Raw genomic sequence first — 23,745 nt, forward strand, 5'->3', positions numbered from 1 at the left:
ATTGGAGATGTCCTGAGAAATCACAAAAATGTGAGGTGTCTGTTTGTTGGATATTACTGATAGTATTGATGTAACCTTAAAGAGAGATTTCAAAGGATTTTGCTTTTACCACCTGTGCCATAAATTGGTATAGGGCACTCATCTGTAACTATGCCTTTTGCAACTCTCTATCCATTAATACCTCATGAGTAAAGCAGAAGAGTTTAGAAACAATCAAAGAGATGAATTAATTTAGAATCTCCTTTTCAGGTTTTAACCCATGGCTGGACACAAAGTTCATCTGAGCTACACCAAGCTACGTCTATGAACTAAATCACAAACATATATCTGCAGTTTTATATGATTAGTAATTAGCTTGCATATGACAGCATCTATCTCCATGTATCCTGCAAAAAGCAGAGCATAAACGGCTATTGGCATTAATGATACAATATTATATATTTAGGGAATTATCTGATTAGCTGTATGGGGTCGGGGAGGAAATTTTACCCTTGTTAAAGCAAATTACACAATGCTTATAGGCAGACGCTTTGTTTCCTTCAACTGGAGTATGCTGAGGATGACATTTTGAACTTACTCTGGAATTATTTAGTTTTCAGCTCTGTACTTAAGACCTGTGCCAGCCACGTTGTAAAGTGCATATCGGTCATCAGCTATAACAGACAGCTTCCAACTACCTGTTGTGGATATGTAAAAATCTTATAGACCTGGTAACTTTTTTTATATTTAAATTGTAATAAGTTGATTGTTCTGCCTGTATTGCAGAGTACTGATTACCTCTATTTTATTTTGTCCTGTTATGTCACGCACAGTGCTAGTGTATATTCCTTATACGTCGCCGTGGACCCCTTGTGGAACCTTATAAATAAAAGACAATAACAATAATCTAACTGGATGCATTGCAGCTAATATTTTTATGCCATTTATAAGTCATTTCTTCACGATTCTTAATATCAGATACATTGTTTATAACATTTTTAAGTATATTGTAACAAGTTACTAACTGTTCTTTATACTGTTTTTATTGCTAAATGAAATCAATTATTAAAAACTTTTTCTTAGATTTTGGCATCTGGTATGTTTTTAACATATCCACAAAGTGTTCACTACATGATCATCATCATCATCATCACCGTTTATTTATATAGCGCCACTAATTCCGCAGCGCAGTACAGAGAACTCATTCACATCAGTCCCTGCCCGATATGAGCTTACAGTCTAAATTCCCTAACATACACTAAGACAGACAGAGAGAGACTAGGGTCAATTTTGATAGCAGCCAATTAAACCGTGTTTTAAAACACTGTTACATTTTCCATCTATGATTACAGACTTGCGAGTAACGAAAATATATGGCAGTGAACGATTTATTTAAAACTCAGCACTACACAAGGGGTGTATGCTATATATTTACTTAGTCGTTACATGTCAAGAGACAATATAGACCAAGTGATAATTATTTTATCTATAGTCACATATCTGACTACATATAAATAACTTCCACAGTTCCATGAAGGTGCATTTGGAGATTTCTGCATTCGTTGTGTGTCTACTGTAACAAGGGTTACCTCACACCCCTAAACTGAGCAGCACTTCCATTTGAGGACAGCACTGACTGGTTTTCTGCACAATAAACTATTTCTCAAAGTGGGCACAGAAACGCGCTTCTCCATAAAGGTGCGACTGGAAGATTCGGGGAACGCATTTTATAATCATGCAGAGAATGAGACTCAATCTTCACACCTTTGTATGGAGAAAATGTGGTGCACCCTCAAGCAAAGCAGGAACCCCCCCCCTTAAATATGTCTTTGTCGCCCCTTAATCTCTTAATTAAATAACCTAATTCCACAAAGAGAAATCTAATTTTCCCTATGGGTTGCACAAGTACTCTTAACTCACGGCAACTGCAGCCTTGGCTATCTCGGTCCATAAATCCATGCGCTTACCCATCAAAGTAGGTGACAATGCACAAAAGCAGACACGTGACGTCACAAAACAGCGTTAACACTGCTCTTTGAGCTTTCAGAAATGAGACTTAGGGGCCCATTTTTTAATGCCCCCATCAAATCCCGTCTCTTATCGCAATGATAAGGGATGATATTTTGTGGCTATTTATTAAGAAAAACATCCAGCGGGCAGCGCGTCCAATAAGAGGTTTTCCCAGCGATGACTTTACTCATATCTCAACATTGGGTTATGACCCAGCGCATGGGTAAAGCCATCTTGTGATAGTTGAGAGGAGAGTTGGAAGACTGCGGAGAGGGATCCTAAGATCACTCTACCGCAATGCTCTCCCCATAGGGTAGAATGGCTGACGTCATCTTCAGATGCCGCTAGCCATTGGGCTCAACCGCTGAAAAGCTAAGCTTTTGGAGCTTGTTAAATAGGCCTAAACTGCAGTCCCCATTGAAAATTATGAGGACTGCGGGTTAATGCGCAGCTAAGACTAATGCAGGAAATATCTACGGATTTTGTTAGATACAGGTGACACTTAAAAATGCCTAAACGATGCGGAGAAAGACGTTTTTGCATAGTTTATGGCTTCATAAACAGGTCCTTTACAGATGCAGTTTCGTTCACACAATTTCTGACCTTTACTGTTTTCATATATTATTTTATAAATACACTTTTATAAATATCGCCAAGCATACAGCAAATTTGTATTTGAGTGGATTTCATACATACATTTAAGATCCATCTTTTTGCAGACATATCCAGCCACAACTTTATTTTTTTTAATTCTATTGCGTTTTACTTTTAAGTGATTTTAGCTTCTTTGCATAGCTAAATTCAGGATTGACTCAAGACTCCTGATCCATCAACAACCTTCACAGAACACAAAGGCATCATAAGCTATTAAAAATGCAGTTTCATCTCAGTTCAATGAAATTCTTTACAGCCAGGGACTAATGTTATTGAATGACCAAGCTAATAGGAGTCTGCAGAGTGAAAGAACTTCATGTGCCATAAGTAATCATTTGCAAAATAATTAAATATTTTTATGCTGTCTTACAGTTTAAATAAAGCGCTTCTAATTGCTGTTTTAATGCATTTATGTTCCTGAAATGAGACTCAAATGACAATGGTTTAATTTATAAAGAAACTACAGTGAAAGCCCCATTTGTGATTTTAAAGGGACAAGGACACTGTGTGTACAGTCTGGTAAAATTTAGAAAAAAACAGATTTAGGGTAAAATATGGAAGCACACATGAGGCAACATGCAATTAACAAATTGGGACAGATTTAATTCAGTGCTGCTGAATATTGCCTTCGGTAAGAAATCTCCGCTCATTTTTCTGCGTACCTGTATGGAATGTGAAGGAAATTGAATGGAGAGTTTTGTGAAAACTCAGACTCGATGTGTCTAACCGCACAATTCAGGAGACACATCGCGTCACCTCGCACCTAATTGAATCTGCACCATTGTATTATGTTTTAAAGCAGTTTATTCCAGCATCAAAACTGTTTACACCTGGTGGGTTGTCCTTGAACACATTTACACAGTAAATTACAATGTTAAATTGTCCCTATGTGAGCGTACAGTCATGGTCAAAAGTTTTGAGTTTGACACAAATATTATTTTTCACAAAGTCTGCTCCCTCCGTTTTTATGATGGCAATTTGCATATACCCCAGAATGTCATGAAGAGTGATCAGATGAATTGCAATGAATTTCAAAGTCCCTCTTTCTCATGACAAGGAACTTTATCCCAAAAACAACATTTCCACTGCATTTCAACCCTGCCACAAAAAGGACCAGCTGACATCAGGTCAGTGATTCTCTCGTTAGCACAGACGAGAGTGTTGACGAGGACAAGGCTGGAGATTACTCTGTCATGCTGATTGAGTTAGAATAACAGACTGGAAGCTTTAAAAGGAGGGTGGTGCTTGAAATCATTGTTCTTCCTCTGTTAACCATTGTTAACTGCAAAAAAATATGTGTAGTCATCATTGCTTTGCAAAAAACGTGCTTCACAGGCCAAGATATTGCTGCTAGTAAGATTGCACCTAAATCAACCATTTATCGCATCATCAAGAACTTCAAGGAGATAGGTTCAATAGTTGAGAAGAAGGCTTCAGGGAGCCAAGAACATCCAGAAAGCGCCAGGACCATCTCCTAAAGTTGATTCAGCTGCGGGACAAGGGCACCACCAGTGCAGAGCTTGCTCAGGAATGACAGAATGCAGGTGTGAGTGGATCTACATGAACATTGATTAGGCAAGAATGGGCGGCCATCAGTCAGTATGTGGCCCAGAAGTTGATTGACAGAATGCCAGGACGAATTGCAGAGGTCTTCAAAAAGAAGAGTCAACACTGCAAATATTGACTCTTTGCATAAACTTAATGTAATTGGCAATAAAAGCCTTTGACACTTATGAAATGCTTGTAATTTTACTTCAGTATACCAAAGCAACATCTGACAAAAAGGTCTAAAAAAACACTGAAGCAGCAAACTTTGTGAAAACCAATATTTGTGTCATTCTCAAAACATTTTGCCATGACTGTATATATCTAGGGGCCTAGCAATAGGGGTTCTAGCATGGACGTGGCCCACACGCCGGTTCACGACCCCCCTCTAGGACTCCCACTCCCCCCACTCTGCTCTCAAAATAATATGAGTGGGCCGTGAAAAAACTATTTAATTCTGTATAAAATCAGGAATGTAAAATGAGGGTTTGACTGCAGTTGATACTTTTATAGCCTAATTTCCTCCTTCTTAACTGTGACTACCTCGTTTATTGCATTGGAGCTTGTAAGTATTTTTATATACTTCCTGATGCCCTCCACAATGAGAATCCAGTGTATAAATGACATGTAAAGATTCCAGCTCAAGGGTCTTGTAAAATGACTGTGAACTGCTTCACAATTTCTACATGAAGAGAGAAACTATTGATTCTAACAAAGACTGTGTAACATTTGTTTAGGTAGACTAAAATTAAATGCAAAAAGTCTTTGTATACAATATAAAACGTGTCACAAAATTGTAAACAAATCTTTGAGCAGCAAAGTTTTTGATTATTTGCAATAAGAAGAAAATAACAAACAATATACATAAGACATCACAAATTAATAATGATTTTAGTTTTGTTTTATTTTGAATTTGGGGTATGCATTCATAAAAATAAGAAGAATATCTTGAGCATGACGGTATCTTTTTGTAAGCCGAACAGACATGTTTACTAAAATAATAAATAGAACAAGCATTCAGGATACAAATCAATAACTGCTAAATGGAAATATGTGCAAAACATAATAGTGAGGTACAACCAAGCTGCGAGGGAAGTGACACCTTCAGAAACAGAAGAGACCAAACTATAGTCTCACAAAACCAACTCATAGAAACATGTGTGGAAAAATGTTCAACAAAAAATTCTCTCAGTGTTTACATGTAACTCCCAAAAAATGATGCCTGGACAGCCGAACACTTCACACATCATTTGGGATAAATGTGGCGCGCACATGCACTTTGGATGCCTCATGTTCAGGTAGAGAACTACATCTCCCAGCATGCAGTGCGGAGGAAGAGTTTGTGAAGGAGCAGTTATAAATGTCAGTTGGAATTCTGAGGGGGGCTCAGAAGGACAGACATCCTGAGAGGGGGAAGGAGCAGGAAGGAGAGGCAGGCAGGGCATGAAGAGACCCCCGTATGTCAACCAGAGCAGAGACCTTGGGGAGGTCTGAGAGGTCTAGAGGAGAGAGCATTACTAGACTCCTCCCAGGGGCTGGGAGCAATACTGATAAGTAAGCCATGTTTATTTCACTTTTGATGTGACTGGACTGAGCCATTCTCTATTAGTAAGGTAGGGAACAGGTGGGGAGACCTGAGAATATTGTGTTCATCATCATCATTTATATAGCGTCACTAATTCCGCAGCGCTGTACAGAGAACTCACTCACATCAGTCCCTGCCCCATTGAGGCTTACAGTCTAAATTCTAAGTGCGATTCTGCTTATCGCTAATAAAGTTTGTTGACAGTACTTCACCATGTAGTTTCACTTCTCTTCCGAGTTCAGCACAACGTCACCAGACTTTCACAGAGCGTAACCGACAGGAAGTACCCACCAGGTGGCTGAGGTAGCGGTCATGCGCCACTTTTACCACTTTAAGGTACTTACACACCCTCCACATACAAGCAAGATAAACAGAGATTAGTTCAGGCTTCAAAATCAATGGACTTCCAGGTATAGCAAAAGAGCAGGTAAATAATAAAGAAAATACAGCAGATAACTTAGATGAAGCCAGATGACAGCAATAGCCAGGAGTTCTCAGGAACTATAAGTTAGTAGTGTGTCCAGGCATGAGACAGACATCAGGTAGGTTTCCAGGAGATAAGGTGCAGGTGAGTAGCAGGAGCTGGCTAAAACAAGAATTTCCACAGAACAGCAAATAACAAAGCAGGTCGACCAGGGACAAACAAACATTAATGACCAGCACAGGAAACTGGGAGAGGCTGGTATAAGTAATGAGTGACACAGTTGTGCAATAATGAGGAGCAGAGCTTATCTCCTACCTGTGAGTAGAAACTGTCTATAGGAGGAGAGCAGCACTTCTGGTGGCATGGAGGTACTGCATCCAGGAACAGGACATTGGCAGAGACCCACACAGAGTCCTAACAAGGACACACAGATTGAAACACACCCTAGCCAAGGAAAGGAAGTGTCACATAATAATGAACCATTAACCATACAATCTATACATTTAACCATGGGCTCGATAAGGGGTAAATACTTTCAGCTGTATATAAATGTATCATAGGGGTGCTGGGACCACGGAATACTACAGTGGTGGTGGGCAGTCATATGTACTTTGGCTCCTATGATATTGCGGCTCTGTTATTATTTTATTTCATACCCTGAACTGCTTGCTGTGTACTACTGTTTGTTACTCTTCAGCCTTACGGGGCTCCCGCTAACCTGTTAGACATAATAAATGTCATTATTATTATTACATTATTATTATTATGCAAATTGTGCTGATGCCATTTCTATCAGAGATATTTTCCTGTGCAAATCCAAATAGTAGATTATAATGTATAATCTGTGCTATAATCACATGAGCCCAGAACAATCCAAGAGTGTTTAGGAAATTTCAGATATTGTCAAACAACATTATCATATGTATGTATGATAGGGATGACGCTGCTGTTGGCTTAAGTCTCCCATGCAGGCGTTGTGTGAGGCAGAGCATACGTATTTTAAGGATAGCTTGTGCATCGCCTAACATTATTATAGGGGCAATAAAACTGCCCAATAAAACAAGGCCAGGGGGCATATTTACTAAGCTCCGGGTTTGAAAAAGTGGAGATATTACCTATAGCAACCAATCAAATTCTAGTCATCATTTATTTAGTACATTCTGCAAAATGACAGCTAGAATCTGATTGGTTGCTACAGGCAACATCTCTCCTTTTTCAAACCCGTAGCTTTGTAAATATACCCCCGGGAGTGATATTAATGTCAATTCAGTGCAAAACAGACACAAAGTTCTGCTAACACTTAAAGGTTGCTGCAGAAAACAAGAACACAACAGATACCTGGGGGTAAATGTCTCAAACCTTCTAAAAAAAATAAAAGAGAGGATGTTGCCCGTAGCAACAATCAGAATCTAGCTATCACTTATCTAGTACATTCTAGAATCTGATTGGTTGCTATGGGCAACGCCTCCACCCTTCCTTTTTTGAAAGTTTAATACATTTACCCTCTGGCAGTACAGTGGGATTATCTAACAGCAGAAGAGCCGAACAACATATCGTACTGGATTAAGTGCTATTCAAGTGACTTCCTTTACCTCTCACAAATGTGCTACAATGTATCCTTTGTCTTGAATACAGCCAGGATTGTCATAAAGACATAAACTGGCATTTTATTTTAATAAATCGAATAAAAAACAAACTCAACAAATAAACTATTTATCATCATTGGTTATGGTATTGGAGCTCACCATTCTGCTACTATCGATATCTGCATATTTATGTCTTTTAGATATTTTGTTGTATTTAATATCCATAATGAGAAATAAACAAGTTACTGCATCCTGCATTATATTTCTGTCCAGCAGGTGGAGTGTCAGTTCTTCCATGGAAGTAGCTGCAATCATTTCAGAATAATCACTTAAACATTTCTATCTGCTGTCTAAAAGTGCCTCATCATATTCATTTTGAATAATTGTATTTACTTGTTTTATTCTTGTCATTATATATTTTATTAATGGTGCAAGGAAAACAAAACCATAAGGACAGTGGAGACTAGAAATGAGAATTTCAGGAGATGTGCATTGAATAATATTCCCGTAAAAACACAGTCGAATTTTTAAATATATATGTACTAAATATAACTAAAATCCTAATCATGTGCAATGTTTGCATGTGGGACTGTGATATTCTTATATATAAAGCAATCTAGGTGGACAAAAAGAACAAGCGATTTATTATTTTGCCATGTGTCCCCCCCTGGTCCTCCCAATGACGTCGCAGCGTTTCGTACAACGCAAGAAAACGTTTGATTAAAACACGTTGGAGCACATCAGGTCCTGGGGAAAAGATGTTTGTTGTTCAGATGTAATATTTGAACAGGACAGTCTGGAACCATAAATGTCCAGGTGCTGATCATCTTATCTGCAAATCAGCTCAACCCGGGAATGGAGGTCCTGTCAGTCTCTGAGTATTGCCCAAAAAATTTGCAAGTGAATCTTGTTGTACTTTGTTTTTACATAAAGAAGAGTGATATTTTTAAAACTGCTCTGTAAAACACACCCCTCATTCTGGATTTAAATCTAGACATTACCCACATTTTTACAGGGGAAGTTGGTCTAAGTTCCAGTCCTACCCCAACCACAAAACACAGCCGCATAAATTGCCCATCACTGTCCCCAAACAATCCCAGAGTGTTTAGGAAATTCCAAAAAAGTGACATATTATTATTACCATTTAGTTATATAGCGGCACTGATTTCGCAGCGCTGTACTGAGAACTCACATCAGTCCCTGCCCCATTGGGGCTTACAGTCTAAATTCCCTAACAGTCACAGACTAGGGTCAATTTGTTGGCAGCCGATTAACCTACCCGGAGGAAACCCATGCAAACACGGGGAGAACATACAAACTCCTCACAGATAAGGCCATGGTCGGGAATTGAACTCATGACCTCAGTGCTGTGAGGCAGAAATGCTAACCACTGAGCCACTGTGCTGCCCAATAGACTATATATTACACAAAATGGCAATTTGATAATGATGATGGTTTCCACCACTGGTAAAACGCTTGTGATTGGCTGTTTACGATTGGGAGAGACAAACAACGATTGACCATACACCATGAAACAAGTCAGGGCTAAGGGCTGCAGATATCAATTTTTTGTAAAGAATAAGACACATTTCTGGTTAACCTTTGCAGGAAGATATAAGAAACAATATTCACTTTGAGATTCTTTGTCCCTGGTCTACATAAAATCAAACAATAAAAGAGTGAAAAAGTGTTTAAAATGCAAAATAATTTGCAATGTCTCGTAGATCCTCAAAAGTAATGAAAATGCTGCTGTGATAGATCCGTATTATTATTCAGGATGTATCCCGTAAAATTATAATAATTGATATTGAATAAATACAGATCAATCAAACAAAAGAGTTGCCTTCGATTTTCCACCCCCAATAACCTAGTGGATAGGTATAGTGGAAGAGTGATTAATAAGTAAAGTAAGTACGAAGGAACTGATTAGCAAACAATCCGTAATCACATTAGATTCAATAGTTAACAGCGATACTTTGACCTCAAGGAATATTATTTCCTGACCGATACCCCTACTGATCAGGGCCTTTTTTGTCCCGCTGTCAATTGCGGGTCACATTCGGCTTAGTTGTATATGCTGCATGACACCCTTGATTCTAGGATTCATTAGCTAAATCCGTTATATGATTAACATCTATACGGCATTTCACTATTGGCCTCATTAGATGTTAGCCATCGCCGTCTTTTAGTGACTATTATTATGGGACACCGGATCACAGTGTTATCTGACCACCCTTAATTTGGGGCTGCATATCATAGTGGTCCTTTTGTAGGTGGGGATTAACAACCAAGTCTACGGGAGACATGATCTCTATTTATATTTGTTATTGGGCTGCATAATATAGCGATCTTCTGAGGCTGATGCTAACTATTGAATCTAATGTGATTACGGATTGTTTGCTAATCAGTTCCTTCGTACTTGCTATACTTATTAATCACTCTTCCACTATACCTATCCACTAGGTTATTGAGGGTGGCAAATCGAAGGCAACTCTTTTGTTTGATTGATCTGTATTTATTCAATATCAATTATTATAATTTTACGGGATACATCCTGAATAATAATACGGATCTATCACAGCAGCATTTTCATTACTTTTGAGGATCTACGAGACATTGCAAATTATTTTGCATTTTAAACACTTTTTCACTATTTTATTCTTTAAGTTATTTCGCTCTGTCTTTCCGAACAGTTTTTAAATAATATAATAATAAAAGTTACGTTTTAAGCACTGATGGAGTGCCTCTGTATACACTGTCTTTTCTGTCCAATTTCTCTCATTTGTTTCTCAGTGTAGGGTACACCCTTCTTGGGCAAGCCCTCTAGCCCGATTATCCAAGATATATACTACTTATCAGTGCCTGCTATACAAACCTGGTGCGGTATTCCTTTTGTGTTCATAAAATTAAACAAATCAAATAAATATATATAAGGACCACCTCCCTAAGAGTTAATATTTTTGCAGATTCAAAGTATTCAAAGTTTTTTTATGGTCTTTATACACAGTAACACAGGGTGTGAGGGATCTACGACCCAGCAACATCACTCCTCAATTCACCGTGTAACTGCTATCAACTCCAAATTACAATTTTCACCATTGTTCAATAAAGAAATTTTTGGGGAAAAAATGGCGCAGGGATGATATTTTTTGAGATTACCCAAATATTGTGAATAAATTGTCCCAGCTCCGGCCTCAAAGAGATCGTCATCCTATACAATGAATAATTGATAAGTATCAGAGCACAAAGATAAAACCCTGGTTTTAGACTAAGAAGTAAATGTATCAAACGTTCTAAAAAGGAATAGGGAAGGTGTTGTCTATAGCAACCAATCAAATTTTAGCTATTATTTATCTACTACATTCTAGAGCAGGATAGCTTGAATATGATTGGCTGCTCTGGGCAATATAAAAATCCAGAAAATTCTGCCATGTAGAATCGCAATCTAAAAAACGTAACATCAGCGTGTCAGGACACACAACATAACTATAGAGGAATTGTTATTCTATCAATTTGAGAAGAAATTATCCGACCTCCTGTTCCTGACTCAATATTCTCTGGAGTTTCATAGTTTAATGACTAGAGGGATTTACTGACTACTGAGCTGTAGATATCCAGCTCAGTGTGGTGCAGAGGTGAAGGGTCCTGCTGGTGGCAGCGGAGCTGAGACTTAGGACTAGAGATCTTCACTGATCTCTGTGTTTTGGTTTTGGATCTGGATTAACTTCGTGCTTTGGTTTTGGCAAAAATGCCCTCGTGTGTTTTGGTTTTGGTTTTGGATCCCAATTTTTTTTCTAAAATCCCTGTTTTTTTCTAAAATCACATAATTTGGCTCTTTTTTTGTTCCTGCATTGTTATTAAGCTCAATAACATTAATTTACTGTCATTTACAGTAAATTTTTGTCAAGTGACAAGAACACTGCTACCCCTCCTGTTTCTGTATGAGCAATGTCACTGAGCAATGTCACTGGAGACTGGAGAGCGACAAGAACACTGCTACCCCTCCTGTTTCTGTATGAGCAATGTCACTGAGCAATGTCACTGGAGACTGGAGAGCGACAAGAACACTGCTACCCCTCCTGTTTCTGTATGAGCAATGGCACTGAGCAATGTCACTGGAGACTGGAGCAGGGGTGCACACAGGGGGGGTTCTGGGTCTCCAGAAACCCCTCCCATACGCTAAAGAGGTGCCCCTACATAGCGACACTCTACTATACAGCAGCTGTGGCACTGTCACAGAAGCGTCCGCGGCCGTGCTGTATTGTGTACAGCACCGCCGCAGATGCTTCTTTGACAGCGCCGCGGCTGCTGTATAGTACAGTGCTGCCAAAACGGAGCCGCTGCGCATACGCGGGTGCGGGCGCATGCGCAGAAGCTCTCTTGCTTTTTTTCTCTCTTTTTTGGTGGGGGGGGAAACCCCCCTTAAAAATCTTGCGTGCGCCCCTGTGGAGAGTGACAAGAACACCGCTACCCCTAATTCTGTGTGAGCAATGGCACTGAGCAATGTCACTGGAGAATGGAGAGTGACAAGAACACTGTTACCCCTGTTTCTGTGTGAGCAGTGGCGCGGGATCTCCTGAGGAGGGAGGTAATTATGGAATCTAAAACCCGCAAGATCCAAAGACGCAACGATGATGTTTTACCTCGATTTAGATCCGATGACGCGCAAACATACCGATCCGGCTCGCGAGCCTACTCGGTTCCCCTAAGTTCATGTGGGCTCGGTTTTCAGAAAACCGAGCCTGAGCATCTCTACTTAGGACCAGTTGAAGGCTGAGAAGAGGTCTTCCCCCAGAGAGCTAGAACCTTGCAGTTGGGAGCCCGAGAGGGTCATTTGATATGGAGAGATATGTTCCAGGCCCAGGCATTGGATGAGTTGAGGGGAGAAGAAGTAATATAGCACTAACTAAGGTGGTCAGGTTTGTTGATTTGTTTAATATAGTTTTATGTTGCTGTCAGTGTAGGAGTATACAGCATAGATCCTCCTGTCAGGCAACTCACATAGACCCACGTCCCCCCCCCTACCTTTTACCTTATGTAGAGCTGTACAGGCAACATCTTTTCTTGTGGGGTGCAGTGCCTATGAAGAGTGCCCTACAAGGAGAATCTGAGGTGTGTACTCCCACACCTAGTGTGGTGTCGTACTGTGACATCACAGCCCAGCATGGAATAGTAGCAGCTGTCAGCTCCTGTCCCACAATGTCAGCTGCCAGATCTCAGTGAGTGCTCACCTCAGTGGAAATAAACACACAAAATTAAAGATATTATGTCACACAATCATGTTTTTAGGCACACGTTAAGCCCTGGCACCCTAAGCGATCACTTAGGTTTACCTAGTGGTAACTACCTCTTTTCGATTAATCATTCTAATGGCTAGATTTACCGAGCTGTGGGTTCGAAAAAGTGGGGATGTTGCCTATAGCAACCAATCCGATTCTAGCTTTCATTTATTTAGTACCTTCTACAAAATGACAGCTAGAATCTGATTGGTTGCTATAGGCAACATCCCCACTTTTTCAAACCCGCAGTTTAGTAAATCTAGCCCTATGTCTGTGTACGAAATAGCCCATCACAACACATTGCTCTCAATTTTCACCTCTTTCTTATTGTGAACCATTTTTCATTTTTGGCGAATTTCGTTGTGGAAACGACAGCTCTCGGCACCCAAACACAAAAGAGTTTCTGGACTAGATTTCACGTCTTTAGCAAACATAACCTTGTAGGCCACTTCTAACTTTTCAGATGATGGCGAACTGCAGCCCTCCGTGCGCTCTAGCTTAGGAATGATTTGCAGAGTGTCTTGGTTCCACTGAAGCTGTTAAGAAATGTTTTTTTTCTCGCTTTGGAGAATTATGAGCCATGTACATTTTAAGACTGTGGAAGTCAAAATTGTCTAAATAAAAACGATAATGATGTGTGTCTGGGATTGTAGAACAGTTCCACTGTTCCGGTGAAGTTAATAGAGTTGTTTATCGAGCTGTCTGCTTGTCTTCGGTTCCTGGCTATCCCAGCAGTGAGCGGAGTGAGCGCAGAGTTGACTAGTATATCTCACAGCTGGCATCATTTTATGCTGCTGTCAGGCAATCTCCTCATGCAGACACATACTGGAGAAAATATATTTACCCGAGTGGCACAAACACAGACAAACAGTGAGCGCTGAGCAAACACACAAACGACAGCATTATATTTCAAGCCTTCAGTTCTCCCTTCTCCGTAAAAGACTTCTCTGTTTTTACAATACAACAATGTTTTCTAAATAAATCGACCATTTCCAATTACAACACATCAGCTGTGCATTTACAAGGCGGAAATCTGCATTTACTTGTGAGAGAAGACGTCTCTCCGCTCTATAAATGTAGCCAGGGTTATCCCAAATGACACCCGAGGCTATGACAGATTTTCATTTCTGAAGCCATTTTTAAAAGCTTCTTAAATAATTACAGTAAAATGGCTCAAGATAGGTCCATAGCTCTTTGGGATATCCTTGGCTTCATTATTATAGAACCCTACATTAATTTCAACTTCACATTTATCTTTCAAATGCCTTGGGGAATCAAAGATAGAACGTTTAAGTTAAGTAACATTGATACTATTAACATGTTTTGGTTAACCTTTTCAGTGCTACAGTCATATTAATTAGTCTTAGTGGTTTCCTCCAGGTGCTTCGGTTTCTACCACTGTCCAAAAACTTACTGATAGGTTACATAGTAACATAGTAACATAGTTGATGAGGTTGAAAAAAGACACCAGTCCATCAAGTTCAACCTATTCTGGATCTCCTGCGATCCTGCACTTATATTTGAAATTGATCCAGAGTAAGCAACCGCCAATCTGTTTCAATTGTGAAAATCCCCCCAGACTCAATATTGCAGTCCTATTTTTACCCTATATCCACTACTATCCAACATTTTAAATTAACGGTCGTATCCCTGGATACACCTTTCCGCTAAAAATTTGTCTAACCCTTTCTTAAACATATCTATTGAATCTGCCATCACAACCTTCCCTGGCAGTGAATTCCATATCTTGACTGCCCTTACTGTAAAGAACCCCTTCCTTTGCTGGTTGTGAAATTTCCGCTCCTCTAACCTTAGGGGATGACCACGTGTCCTGTGTATGGTCCTTGGGGTAAAAAGTTCCCATGAAAGCTCTCTGTATCGACCCCTAATGTACATTGAACATAGGTTAATTGACTGCTGAGAAAACGGACCCTACTTTGGCACCCCTGCAAATGTTAGAAGCCTAGAATAAAATTAAGGGCAAATTTCCTGGGTTGTATACATTTTGCAAAAGTAACATGGAAGTGTATTTTTATTTTTGTGCATTCTTCACAATATCATGTCCATCAGTTAGAAATCTATGTGCTTAATAGAAAGCCCTGACACCCCCCAAACACCTCAAACAATATAACATTTGCTTTAGTAAAGTAAAGATAACAATGGCTGGGGGTCTGACCTACCGGCAGAGGGTAGGTGACCTTATTAGGGCAACTGACAGAGATTGGGCAAATACATCACAGACACAAACCTCTGAGATTGATCATAGCCTGAAATGAGGGAGAACATAAAGCTCTGTCTAGCACATGCTTTCCACAATTATGCAAATGCACGTTTTGAAGTTTGAGTTTGTTTAAATAGAAGCTGACAACACTATTATCTTAATTTTATCATTGTCTTTGATCCAGCAATTAAACTGCCAATAGACAGAAAAATGACATTCATTATAATTCGGTGTTAATACCCTTTATTCTGTGTTAATGACTTTGTGAATGTCAATTAATGGTATATTTTAAAATAGAAACCATTTTTTAGACAAGTGAAATACTCTTTAACTGCCTACGTTCCTCTGTTATATACACTAAGTTGCCCCTCTCTTCAATACATCTACCTAATGGCAAGTTTCACCCCCATTGGCTCCAGCTTGATTTTTGCTTGAACCCCTCCAGATGACTGCGATGCGACACAGGGTTACGTGTTCATGTCAACTGATGAAATGTGTCCATGGTTGTTGCAAATCAGCTGATAATGGATCCAAGTAACCCGTTCCATCCCATCCTGCAGATGTTTGACCGTTTAAGATCTGGTGACTCGGGAGGCCAATTCCAATAATGTAGCCCCTATGTTGGAGTCAAGTCTATCCCTTGACCCTATGGGCTGCGACACCCAAATGTTATCTTCTGATGCGACTCACTAAACTTATAAAGTACACTTTGGGCTAGATTTGCTAAGCTGCGGGTTTGAAAAAGTGGGGATGTTGCCTATAGCAACCAATCAGATTCTAGCTGTCATTTTGTAGAAAGTACTAAATAAATGAAAGCTAGAATCCGATTGGTTGCTATAGGCAACATCCCCACTTTGTCAAACCCACAGCTTAGTAAATCTAGCCCTTTGTCTTCTTTCTTTTATTCTTTGGTCCATAGTTCCATAACGTTCCTTCATGTCTGTCTCCTGTGTCTTGGTTAAGCCAAAAGGGTTAACACTGCTTTATGCCTCCTTAATTTCTCCCTATGTCTTTTGAAGGCCATGCTCATTTTCTTTTTTGTTTTCTGTCTGTCCTCTTGATAACTTGCACGTCTCTTGTCTGCACGCATATCCTGCATTGTGGTCTAGATGGTGGCCTTGGCCTAATGGACAGCAGATATTTTGGATGTTACTGACAAGACCCCCTAAGACCCCGACCCTGCTACCTCTGTGACCCATTGTCACAATCCTGCCTTGAATACCTTTTTCCTTGATCATGCTGAATTATAATAGTTTAACTAGGGATTACAGGGCATGCTCTGCTGTTTCTTCAAACTGGGAAGGAAAATGTGCTGGAGCATGCTCAGTGTGCCTTCCTTCAGGACTTGGTGTGGACTTTCCAAATCCACCGCTGAGCAAGCAATGATCAGGCAATTACTGAAATGTAAAACTTGTAAGAATCTCACTTTACCAGAGCGTGGCTACTGTCACCAGTGGCTTTATGGCTTCAGCCAGTGTATCCTGAGTCCTGTGTATTGACCCAACTATTGCTGTTGGACCTTGCTGATTCCTCTACTCCCTGATCATGGCTTGTGGTCTTCTATTAAAACCCCATTGTATACCCCAATATCTATAGACTTGTGGATCGTCACCAAAAGATCCATCCACGTAAAGTACCATGAACTGGAATTTAGCAGCCTAAGGAATATTTTTTTCATATGAAATGTCTTTTTCAGTAACAACATTTGTACTCATTTGTAACATCTGTATTACACTGTGCAAGTTATATTGACCTCCATAAAACCCTTTGACCAGTTGTGTTTTTCCGACCACATGACCATGTTATTTGGGTGGTATCTATGTTCATGACACATGCGTGACATTGTTGTTAATGATACACCCATGCCAACACTTCTGAAGCCCACTGTCATGCTATATTCAAAGTGATTTAAATCTATTGCTTTGTAAATTCTCCTTGTGAATTGTCCTCACTATCGGTTGGTAGCTGCCTATCTGGTATAAAGATCACTGTCTGCACATATGAGGCTGTCGTTGATTAAAAAGTAACATGAAGGAGCAGATGTACCTAATAAACTGTTGGCTCTGTGCTCATTATATGACTGGGAATTCCATTCTGTCTGTCCGCACAGTACATTTAACCACAAGAGAAATTGTAGCACTAATGGGTGAGATGAGCTATGAACGATAGAGGTAAATGTATAAAGCAAGCAAATCCTTTTAATGTTGGAATAAAATGCATTCAGAGGTCTAAGTGCTGAATATTATTGCAGAAATATTATCCACAAATAAAAGCGCAGCAGTGTTTTTAAATCATCAAATAAAAATGTGTCTAGTTGGCTGGAAGAGTCATATAGAATACATCTATAAATGTGCTATTACTCCTATATGCACCTATATGTCAGTAAATAGATTGACGACATTGAACAAGGTCATGCTCTGCGCATCTTGCGATATGGAAGGTGGGATTGTTCAGTGCGGTGGTCGTCAGCATATTGATGCCGAATACCCCAACAACAGTTATCAAGATATGATGATTCTGAAGGGCTCCTTTCCGACGATCACTGATGATGACTACAGTTGGAAGCAACTTGAACCAATCACAAAGAAGTAACAAGCCGGGTTCCCTTCATGACGCCATTCACCATGGCGACGGGATTATCGCTGTTCTTAATGAGGTAATGCAAGTATGCGCCTATGTACAATGTAGTTTACAAAGCCTTCTACATTCTACATAGGCGCATACTTACATTACACCATTAACAGCAGCGATAATCCCGTCGCCATGGTGAATGATGTCATAAAGGGGAGCCTGCTTATTACTTCTTCGTGATTGGTTCAAGTCGCTTTCCACAGTAGTCGTCATCGCTGATCGTAAGGAGCCCTTCGGAATCATCATATCGTGGTAAGTGTTGTCGGGATATTCGACATCGATATGCCGTACCCCACCCATTCAGTGCATTGCTATTTCTACTGATCACGCCCTACTATCATATTTGATCATTGTAAATTCAAAATTCTGCTTTTATCTCCCAATAAACACCTTTGTTTGACTCCTCATGTTTCACCTAAAATCTACTAAAACGCATATAAAAATGTAAAAAAAATTCCTGTCTTTTCCCATACTGTAATAGCAACAGAAGCACTCGCTCATTATGTCTGTGTGTAGGTTATTCCCTCCTCATTACCCTATGTAGCAGTGCTCCTCACGGTGTCTGCAGAAGGAGAAGCTCAGTGGTTAGGTCTGTGCTCAGATTTTGCGCTGGGGAGCAGGTGCCTTTTACTCCGCTACCTTTTTATCTGGTTCAATCTCATCAGTGTAGGGTTTGGATTAATGATGTCTGCGGTTTAGAGCTTGTAAAGTACCAAACAATATTATCATGAGGGTAATAGTACTGTGGTTGAAACAAGAAGCCTTAGAGCCCCTCATGGAAAACCATACTGTAAGAGACAGTAATACCATGAGGGTTATAGTGTGTTGGTTAAACAGTGCTCAGAACTCTCCATGATAAATCATTGCAGTAAGAGTCTTCTTCTAACAAAAACTATTGACCATGTAATAAAGGTGAAGACCACCTGGGCAGCCATCTTTCCCACTAGGTCATTTTAGCCCAGTCACAAATTTGTGCCCCAGCCCAATCACCAAGGAACGCAATCCACGTTAAACACATAAGAAAAGTTTAACTTGCTATTCAACTTTACCTTCACCTTGATCCTGTCCCTGGATAAATGCGTCAGTCCAGCCCATTTCCCAGGACCAGCATTCCCAGACCTACCAGAACCTCCTCTAGTGACAGTTATCTCCCAGTTCAACCCCTCTCCCAGTCCCCAGGTTCCCATGGACAAGAAGAAGGAAATCACCCTGTGGAGTGGGGCGGGGGAAATGAAAAGTGAAGAGATTTAAAAGAAACTGTTCCCCAGAGGAGGTCTTGTGGTTTGGTTCTTCTTGGGACAATCCCATGCCGGGAGTTGCTGTTTCCATCAGGCTGGACATTTTGGGGCCTAATTGTGGACAGTTTATCTGCTAGGGATATGGATGAGTGTGATTGTGCTGGTCAGAACTGTACATTTAGGCAGTAGACCCATACCGGACTACTATAGACACCAAGAGCCAAACCCAGAATAAGTACAAGAGGGCAGGTAACACTTCTTTTGTTGTCCCTCTCTCACACACATATGTAGGTTATAATAAATCAGGTTTATTGGTATCTTGTGTGTTTTTTTCCGCAAACGAATACCTTTCCTCCTAGCCCCTAATAGGTGTCCGATCTGCAGAGGTTCCCAATGGCAACTGGATCCAGGGAGATTTTTTTCCTCTGTATCATGACGTATCCACATACAACTGCCCCATTACTATGCGTAAGACCTTTATTACTGATTATTTGGGTATTAGTGAGTAATCCCCACAGTATTTGTCATTGAATAGCAAGTGTACATAGTTTTAATAACTGGGTAATTTCAAGAATGTTTATAAACACCTTATTGTCAAATGTCAGACGTGATGACTCATTCAATAACAAGTGGATTCTGCTATTACTGCATTCATAATCCAATCTTCTGTTCAGCTAATGTCAAACACAGTGACTCACTACACATCTGCAATCCCTTCTCCCATAGCTACATATTCTATAGCCGTAAAACGTGCAGCTCGGTGAATTACAGATATGCGTGAAAAAAGTAACGTGTGGCTTGTGAGAACCATAATGATTGGCAAATATTAATCCCTGGGGAAATGGTTGTCAGTTATCTATTGAATGTAATTGCTCTGTTGCGCCCAATGTTATGTAGATGTTTTTTTTTAGCAATTACAGAAAAATATTTATGATTTAATATGGCGTCAGTAGCTGGAGTTTCAGTGTCTAGTGGTGATTTGGTGTAATTAATTCCTAATGCATTGTAGCTTCCTAAATAAAAAATAATTAAACCCTCTTACTAAACTGCATTCTCAGTGCATGAAGAACAGACGATGTATTACATTGCAGAACAGGTATATCACCTGCGAGATTACTCCTGTCCCCCGTGGCTTGTTACAACTTATCTTACGTATACATCTATAAAAAAACACGCAGATAGTCCCATGAAAAATAAACGTAATTTGACCTTAATGACCCTAATTCTATTAATAGTGAGTTGATACCTTTTCCTTATTTTGTTTGCATCTTTGTTAAGAAAACGTTGGATTTTTCGTCTTCTGCCGCTTTGCATCATGTTTATGTAGCATTAATTATTGTTCTCAAAATCAGTAACACAGTGGGTTGAAAATTTGTAAAATGGTCATATTGCCTTTTTCTTTTTGAGTTGGCACTAAAATAGTTTAACATTTAATCTGAGGATATTGTTTTTTTTATTATTTGTGCTCCTATGTTGTTGAAATGTTTGTGAATATTGATTTAATTGTTGCTGTCGTCAGTAGTGATGTGTTCAGTCAGGACCCAGTGATATAATAATGTTTGCAATCTACTGTGTGATACAGGGACGGGTGTCTACGTCACGGTGCCCCATTGCAAAATTTGGGTAACAGCCCAGCGATTGAGCAGTAACCTCCCCGCTCACCTGCGAGGGGAGAGAGATCATCTTCTGACAATGCGCTCAGAGCAGATCGTTAGCCCTGGGAAGTGATGTGGGCGACCAGGGTTGAGGGGAGATGGCCCTTTTTTTTTTTTTTATAAATTGTGTTTTAGGTTGAGTGGCCCTTTAAGTATTAATGACTCCAATTGCTTCAAATGTGTCAGAAGGTAAGGGGAGTGAAACCTCCATTTAGTTGTGATTAGGACGCAAATATTGTTTTTCACATTTAGTTAAAGTGATTTTCCACTTTAACAAGTTTACTAAATCCTCTCATTTTCCAATACATGTGGTTTGATGGGGGGTTGCATAACCTGGGACCATCAGTATTCATTTTATATAGCAGGGTCCCAGCCCTCCCTTATAGCTGGGACCGGTACCGATCACCTTGGGGGCCACTCAGCTCTCCCCACAACTGGAGAGACCTGACACAGCGCTCTTAACTGAAAGTCTTAGGGTCTGATTCACCGACGCACGTATCTGACAATTGTATGCGTATCGTACGCAAAATCACTCTGTGCATTCCTAGACATTGACCGTAGGCCAGTTAACGCAGGAATGTTCACTGCATCTACATACACAAAGGACACTTACTACAGCCTACGATTTCTGGGAGTGAAAAGGACGGGGAATGGGCGTTCACCGTAGTCAATGTACAGTAGGGCGTACTCCAGCGCAAACAGCCATATCCGAATCCAGCTCTGAGCATCTCAAAGTTACTTGTTTTTCTGCCGTATCTCTTGCTCCTGATAAAGGGCTAATCTAAGTCCTGAGCACTAGTGATGTCAGTCTCGTGTGCATGCTATAACATGTGTTTGCAATCAGGAGCAACTGTAAAGATGTATTTTATGTTAAGTAGACATTACAATCATCCTAATAAATGTATTTCATGAAAAAAAAATTGTTTTTGTTTTTAATTGTAGTTAATGCTTATATTATTAACAGGTGACATTAATTCAATAGTTATTTTTTTCTGTGTGTTGTTTTGCGAATATGTATTCCACATAGGTAATGGACGTATCCTGCAGTATATTGTGTAGTAGAGCACAGCAGACCTAGGGCCTGATTCATTAAGGAAAGTTAAGCAAAACTAAGTAAGTAAGCATTGGAGGGGAGGTAAATGTAAAATGTGATGACAGATTTATAGTTGGGGTAGGGCATGTTCTAGATCAATTTTAAATTTCAGTGTAAAAATAAGCTATCAAGTATTTGTGCACTATATGAAAAAACAGTCAGTTTTTTCCTTATGTGCAAAATAATAAACTAATTTGCACCCCTTGCATTGCAACATGGTTTTGTCCAGATAACGTGAGTAAGAAAACATACTCAATTTTTTGCTTAACTTTCCTTAATGAATCAGGCCCCTACACCCGAATTCATTAGCGCACGTATCTTAAGATCCGCTCCTTGTTGAGTTCGGTAGAGGAGTTTGCAGGGGAGATGTATGTGGGTTTTAAATAAACGCACATTGTGCTCGGTATGTGTGCCTTGACAAATCAGATTCGCCGAGTCCAATCTCCGAGCAGCACCAAAGGTGACCGGCAAAGACCCCGGCTACATGTGAACACCGGGACTCTGCTTAATAGAGAGAGTGAAGGGGATTTAGTCATTTTCTTAAATAAAGTGTCAACCCCTTTAAATCATTCTATAGAAACGTTCTTTATTCTTGGTAACCGGCTCCTTGATTAGTCATTTATATACTGAAATCTAAAACACACTTTGGTAACACAAGCTGATTTCTCAGAAAAGCCGGCTGTAGGAGAAAGTAATAAGCTGCTTATTTATATGTAAATGGAACTGAAAGGTCTCCGTTCTACAGAATGACTTAACTCATAAAACGGACACCTTAATAACAAAGCACCTTCTCTGCCCTTTCAAGATGTGCCAGAATTTATTCAGTGTTATTACAATAATTACTTATCAGATATTTAAATGACCCTCAGCCGCAGGCGCTGATTTGCCTCCCCAGTGTTTACTAAGGAAGGAAAACAAAACTTTCTTTAGTTCTAACTCTCCTGCTCAGGGAAATGATAAAGAACCGAAAGGAATAAGGGTAAAACCCTGGAATGTTATAGCTGATGGTAGTGCTGAACGATTTACGTCCATAATGGATTTATATTAAATACAGACAGGGCTGACAATTTGCACACACACCGCTCTCCCCCCTCCCCACACCGAGGCACCTCAGTGCACCTATTCCGATCCCCGCTTTATTCAGAGCAGGGATTTGGAAGTTAGAGGATAAGGCGTTTTCCTGCCACACTTATTGCGTTTACCGTGTTCCGTCGGCCCTGTATATAGATACATTTATACACATAGGGGATGCTTTGGAGTTATGTAAATGATACGTTTCTCATTTGCATATGCATATATGTATTCATGCATGCGGATCCACCCCGTTTCCAAGTCTGTATTTTGAGTAACACGCGTCTTAAGATGTAAACTTAAATCTAAGATATAGACTTGTCCAGATCAAATATTAAAAACTGCAACCGTCTTGTGTAGCCCCCGTATTTACGTGTGCTAAGGAACATATTTTAGCGGTACATGTAACCCAAAAATAAGATCATTTTGAAGGGGTATGCTTAATGTATGTCTGTATTCCTTTACTGTACTGCACTTGTATGTGAACGTCCCTCCCCGATTCTTGAATCGCCAGGGGATTCAAGTGTTATAGAAACAACTTGAGTTTATCTTTATCATTTTGTGAAAGACATTTACTTAATCCAACAAGACAGAGACTTTCTCATAGTGATCAATAAGTGAGTTAGTTCCTAGAAATCGAGCAAAAAAATTAATAATCGGTATCACTATCATTAATTGTGGTACACACCAAATCACAATCAGTTGTATGAATTTCAGCTGTTGCACTTGTTAGTCTGATTAGGCTAATTGAACCCCAACTACACAACATAATGA

The sequence above is a fragment of the Mixophyes fleayi genome, chromosome 5 (genome assembly GCF_038048845.1).
Source record: "Mixophyes fleayi isolate aMixFle1 chromosome 5, aMixFle1.hap1, whole genome shotgun sequence".
NCBI classification, from domain to species: domain Eukaryota; kingdom Metazoa; phylum Chordata; class Amphibia; order Anura; family Limnodynastidae; genus Mixophyes; species Mixophyes fleayi.